Here is a 6,812-nt window from a genome sequence, read left to right on the forward strand (position 1 = left end):
ACACCCACCCACCCAATCACCGCCCTCCAGCAGGATGGGGGAAAATGGAAGGATGGCATCGTGGGTGGAGAACAAGGCAGTTTAACAGGTCAAGCAAAAGCTGCTTGCACAAAAAGCAGAATCAGGATTTGGTCACCACGTCCTGGCAGTGCAGAAGATTGGCCCTTCCTGGGGTCTCTGTGTGCAGCGTTCGCTTGAAGACAAACGCTGTGACCAGAAACGCCCCTCCATCCTCCTGCTGCCATAAAGCTTTTCTTTGCTGAGCATGGCCTCCTGTGCCATGGAATATCCCTTTGGTCAGTCTGGGAGGACTGTCCAGGCTGTGTCCATTCCCGACGTCCTGTCCATCCCAAGCCTGCTGGGGGGTGCACAGTGAGAGAAGGAGAAAACCTGGATGTTGAGGGAACTCTCCTCAAACCATGGGGGTGTGATCTGCAGTCTCCTCACAATCCCAAACACAGCATGACGTGGGGCTGCTTGAAGGACATAGACTCCATCCCACCTCAAAGGATGAGGTGGGAATCAGGAAGTAGATGGAGGCAACCTTGTGTCTGGTGCTGCAGTCACCTGGTGGATACTCTTCCAACAGGCTTTGCTCACTTACTGTCCTCTAACAAATGTCTTTCCTCTATTTTCCAATAATCTTCAAAAAAATAAGCCAAGTTCTCTTATCCTCTTGCTGCACTGGAGGATTCCAGCACTGACATTCTACAATGCACCATCTTCTTTCTCTCAGAACCTCTTTTACCCTAACAAAGTGGTCCATTTGCCTGGTTCTTTGTAGAGATGATAAAATACTCAAAATTGGGAGAAGCATCCTCACTGCAAAATTTTGAAGAAATGTGACCAGGATTTGGTGGAAGAAGGTGAATGGGCTATGTCCGATATGGTGATGGAAAACACCTGGTGCAGCTCAGAAAAACAGAGTGAAACCAAGTATGGAAGAGAGAGATCTTCCTTGGAACAACATCAGTGCAAAGTTGGAGGGATCACTGAGAGCCAAGAGAAGCCTCTTGATGTGCTGATGGGGGAAGGTTGTGCCAGGAGGAGCAGAGGGGTCTCTGACAGCCAAGGACCTTGAGGCTGTTGGAGCTGCCCCTCGTCCAGACTCATCATCTGCAGCATGGATTGGATTTTGCTGCCCTGTTCATCCTTGAACTCCCATGATCTATGAAGAGTCTATGAAGAACTGGAGTCTGGGAATGCTGGCTGCCACCCCAGGACTGAAGGTGACTGGTGGCCATCCCTGAGTGCAGCCTGGCTGGCAGGAAGGTGTCACACACTGGGATTATTGCTGTGCTAAGTACATACGAAGTCCATGGATTTAGGATATGCATTAAAACTGTTACTCCAAGCAAATACGTGGGAAGAACCTTTTAGGAATTTCAGAGTACAAAGAGCAGAGGCAGCAGTGAGTGCTGGGCAGAACAGATCAGGAAGCAGAGATGGTGCTGGGCAAATTGCCAACATCAGCCAAACCTGGCGCCTTGGAGTCTCTGGCCAGGACTGCCCCGTGCCTGTCTCCTGTACTGCAGACTCCCCACAGCCCCAGCACTTCTGTGTGAGGCACAAATCTTCACAGAGCTCTGTCCCAGATGTAGAATTGTTGGATCATTTAGGTTGGAAAAACCCTCAAGATCATCAAGTCCGACCTAAACCTGAGGTAGTCGAGCCCAGCACTGACCCAGACCTGGGCATTGCCGAGTGCAGCCCAGGAAGCCACGTGGGGGTGGCTTTCAGGGGGTCTGTACCAGGAACAGCCGTCGGATGAAGCTCTGGACAGACAATAGCGGTGTCGTGTTCACAACGCTGCTCCTCATGAGGGGCTTCAAGCACACCAGTATCTCTTGGAGGGACAACACATGGAGCATAATTGATCCAGGAGGTTCTGGAATGCCTTGAGGATAAACTCCTGCTCCAAGTGAGAGAGCAAAGGGAGGAGCTGTGCTGGACCTTGTGCTCACCAACAGGGACGACCTGGTGGGGAATGAGAAGCTCAAGGGCAGCCTGGGCTGAGGGAACATGGAATGGTGGATTCAGGATCCTCAGGGCAGCCAGGAGGGCACACAGTGAGCCCTGGGACTCAGGAAAGCTGTTTGCCTCTTCAGGGATCTGCTTGGTTGAGTCCCATGGGATAAAGCCCTAGAGGGAGGAGGGGCCCAGGATGGCTGGTTGATATTTAAGGATCACCTCCAAGCTCAGGAGCAACGCATCCCAAGGACAGAAACTCCAGGAGGCCTGTGAGGGTGAACAAGGAGCTCCTGAACAAACTCAAAGAGGAAGCCTTCAGGGTGTGGAAGCAAGGACAGGCAGCCTGGGAGGAATACAGAGGGATTGTCCGAGCAGCCAGGGATCAGGTTAGGAAACCTGGAGCCCTACTAGAGTTAAATCTGGCCAGGGACATCAAGAGCAACAGAAAAGCTTCTATAGGTACATTGATGAGAAAAGGAAGACGGGGGAAAATGTGGGCCCTCTCCAGAAGGAAACAGGACACCTGCTTACCCAGGCCATGGAGAAGGCCGAGCTTCTCAGCGACGTTTGTGCCTCATCTTCACTGGGAAGTGACCCAGTCACACTTCTGGAGTCGCAGGGGCAAAGGTGGGGACTGGGAGAAGGAGGAACTGTCCACAGTGGGAGAATCAGAGAGTCCCAGAACCTTTAAGGTTGGAAAAGCCGTCCAAGGTCATCAAGTCAAACCTGTGTCATCGAGCCCAACCTGTGACCAATCCCCACCTTGTGACTGAGTGCCGTGTCCAGACATTCCTTGGACACCTTGAGGGATTGTTACTGCCTCACCTTCCTGGCAGCCCCTTCCAATGCCTGACCACCCTTTCCATGGAGAAATTCCTCCTGGCACAGCTTGGGGCCATTTCCTCTCCTCCTGTCCCTGTTCCCTGGCAGCAGAGCCTGACCTCCCCGGCTGCCCCCTCCTGTCAGGGACTTGTGCAGAGCCACAAGGTCCCCCCTGAGCCTCCTTTGCTCCAGCCTGAGCTCCTTTCCCAGCTCCCTCATCCACTCCTAATAGGACTTGTGCTCCACACCCTCCCCCCAGCTCTACTCCCTTCTCTGGACTTGAGAAGGTCAGATTCAGGAGTATTTAAGGAATATGAAGGTGCACAGGTCCGTGGAACCTGATGAGATGCATCTCTGGATCCTGGGGGAACTGGCAGAGGAAGTTCCTAAGCCACTCTCCATCATATCCGAGAAGTTGTGGCTGTTTGGTGAAGTTCCCACTGACTGGAAAATGGGAAATTTGACTCCATTTTTCAAAAGAGAAATAAGGCGGATGCAGTGCACTACAGGCCAGTCAGTCACACTGGTGTCTGGCAAGATCATGGAGCAGATCCTTCTGGAAACTAGGCTAAGGCACATGGAAAAGAAGGAGGTGATGGGTGACAGCCAACATGGCTTCTCTGAAGGCAAATCATGCCTGACAAATTTGGTGGCCCTGTATGATGAGGTTACAGTGCTGGTGGGTGAGGGCAGAGCGACTGACATCATCTACCTGGACTGTGCAAAGCATTTGACGCTGTCCTGCAGGACAGCCTTGTCTCAAACCTGGACAGACGTGGATCTGATGGGTGGGACACTCAGTGGATAAGGAATTGGCTGGATGGTGGCACTCAAAGGGTTGTGGGCTGCAGCTGTAGACAAGTATGTCCAAGGGGAGCCCAGTGACAAGTGGTGTCCCCAGGGGTCAGTGTTGGGACCAGCGCTGTCTTTGTTGGTGACAGTGGGGTTGAGGCACCCTCAGCACGATGCTGACAGTGAGATGCTGGAGGGAAGGGATGGGGCATCCAGAGGGACCTGGATGGGCTGGAGAGATGGGATCGTGTGAACCTCATGAAGTTCAACAAGGCCAAGGATGAGATCCTGCCCCTGGGTCGGGGCAACCCCGAGCACAGCTCCAGGCTGGGGATGAACAGAGCAGCCCTGAAGAGAAGGACCTGGGGGCATTGGTGGATGAGAAGCTCCACAGGAGGGACTCCATCAGTGATGAGGGAAGGCCTGCAGATGTCATTTTTCTAGACTTCTGTAACCATTTGCCACGGTTCCCCCCCAGTATCCTTCTCTCCATTGGAGAGATGGATTTAACGGGTGGACTGTCAGGTGCATAAGGAATGGGTGGGATGGGCACATCCAGGAGCTCGTGGTCAATGGCTCAGAGTCCTGACAGACATCAGTGACCAGTAGTGTCCCTCACGGGTCCATAGTGGGATCAGTAGTGTCCCTCAGGGGTCTGTACTGGGACCAGCATTGTTTAATATCTTTATTAATGACAAATGAAGGGATCGAGGGCACCCTGAGCAGGTGACACTGAGCTGAGGGGGCAGGGACACTCCTGAGGGACAGAGTCACCCAAAGGGACCCGGACAAGCTCAAAAGTGGCTCATGGGAATCTCAGGAGGCTTAACAAGGCCAAGTTCTGAGTGCTGCACCTGGGTTGGGGTGACCCCAGGATGAATCCAGGCTGGGGATGAACAGATGGAGCAGCCCTGGGAGAACGACTTGGGGGTGTTTGTGGTGAGTGCTGGACATGCCCCAGTCCAGAATGCCCCCAGGCCCTCGGCTGATCCCCCAGTATGGGCAGCAGGGGAGGGGAGGTTCTGCCCCTCTGCTCCACTCAGGTGAGACCCCTGAGTGCAGAGCTGCCTCCAGCCCTGGGGCCCAACAGCAGCAGAAGGATGTTGAGGTGCTGGAGAAAGTTCAGAGGAGGCCACGGAGCTGCTCTGAGGCCTGGAGCCCCTCTGCTCTGGAGCCAGGCTGGGAGAGCTGGGGGTGTTCATCTGGAGGAGAAAATGCTCTGGGGACACCTCAGAGCCCCTTCCAGGGCCTAAAGGGGCTCCAGGAGAGCTGGTGAAGGAATTGGGGCAATTGAGTGACAGGACACAGGGAATGGCTTCCCACTGCCAGAGGGCAGGGATGGATGGGATCTTGGGAAGGAATTGTTCCCTGTGAGGGTGGGCAGGCCCTGGCACAGGGTGCCCAGAGCAGCTGGGGCTGCCCCTGGATCCCTGGCAGTGCCCAAGGCCAGGTTGGGCAGGGCTTGGAGCAGCCTGGGACAGTGGAAGGTGTCCCTGCCCATGACACAGGGGTCGAATGAGATGGTCTTTAATGTCCCTTCACACCCAAATCATTCTGGGATTCTGTGAATTGAGATCTGAGGACTGTCCACAGAATAAATCCCGGGGCAGAGCTGAGCCAGGGCCACCCACAACAGCCCAGGCCAGGGCTGGGTGCTCAAGCTTGGGCTCAGATGGAGCTCATGGGCCATGAGTGTGTGAGGAGGTCCCCGGGGGCTGGTCAGGGCAATTCAGGTGTGTTAATGGACCCTGTCAGTCTGTTCGGTGCTGGGCTGGTCAGGCTGGAAGGGGCTGCCCACGGAGCTGGTGGAGGCACCATCCCTGGAGTTGTTCAGAGGGTGTCTGGATCTTGCTGGGTGATGAGATTTAGGGGTTATGGGGCTACAGTGGCAGTGTGGGGTGGACTTGGATGGATGATCTTGAAGGTCTTTTCCAGACATGATGATTCTATGGGAGGTGGGACCCAACCCAGCCCCTGGATCATGACTGTGGGTAGGGCTGCAGAGAAGGGGGAAAAGGCAGGGATTCATGGGGGTGTGTAACTCTGGAGCAGCTGGGAGCAGGGAGCTGCTCCTTGGTGCTGCTCATCCCTGTCTCCTGGCACAGGGTGAGAGAGCAAGAAAAGGGTTTTCTGGGCATTGAGGAGGTTGTTAAACAGAGAAGAGTTGGATGCTCTGAGGCTGAACTTCCATGGATCTGCAGATGAGCAGGAATCCCAGCATGTGGTGCTGGGCTGGTGGGGAAGCAGTGAGGGGGCTTTGGGGTGTTAACTGTAAACCCAGGAATGTACTGGTTTGGGCAGTAAAATCAGAATCTTTGAGGTGGAAAAGCCCTCTGAGATCATGGAGTCCAACTGTTCCCCAGCACTGCCAGGGCCACCATTAACCATGTCCCCCAAGTGCCACATCCACATGGTTTTTTTGAATCCCTCCAGGAATGGCGACTCCACACTGCCCTGAGCAGCTGTGCCAGGGCTGGACAACCTTTTTGGGGAAGAAATTTTTCCTAATGTCCAACCTAAACCTCAGTCTGCCCTGGCTGGCTCATCACAGGGACATTAAATGACAGAGAAACTCCTGCTCCCTGGGGCAGGAATCGCTTCTGGGAGCAGCACATCAGATGGCTGTTGTCAGGAATGATGTCTCCATGTTTCACAGGGATCCAGGGAGAAAGCAGTGAAGGGCAGCTGAGGAAAGCCCTGTGAGCAGGCAGATGTCTTCTAGAGCCTCCTTGAGAGCTACATGAATTAATCAGTTGGGGTTTTTCCTTCTCCTCCCATCGTACCAGGCAAAGAGTTCTCTCCCTCCCTCTCCACAGGGATCCCATCGCTGTTGGGACCATTTCCTGCTTAAACCATTTGTCTAATGAGCCTTGAGGGAGGCAAAGGATTCTCTCGGCTGAAACATCCCATTTTCTACACTGGAGCAGTTAATCAGGAACTGGGGTTTACCTATTCCCTGCTTAGGAAGCGTGTGGCCAAGTGTGCAGCTCTCCAGGGCAGCTGGGATCCCTAAGGATTCATCAGCAGCTAAAATACAGCTGTGGGAGACCTTCCCAGGCTGTAGAGTCCAGGGTTCTCTGTGACTCCGTGTTAATCTCACCCACCTGTCCTCTCACCCCACTGCCCTCAGTAGTTTGGCAGCTTTTGCCCCCAAAGTTTGTTTACACCCTGTGGATTGTCTGAACTCTGGCTGAACCAGGCTGGAAATGGAGTAACAGGGATGGAGA

The sequence above is a fragment of the Coloeus monedula genome, assembly GCF_965178545.1.
Source record: "Coloeus monedula genome assembly, chromosome: 23".
NCBI classification, from domain to species: Eukaryota; Metazoa; Chordata; class Aves; order Passeriformes; family Corvidae; genus Coloeus; species Coloeus monedula.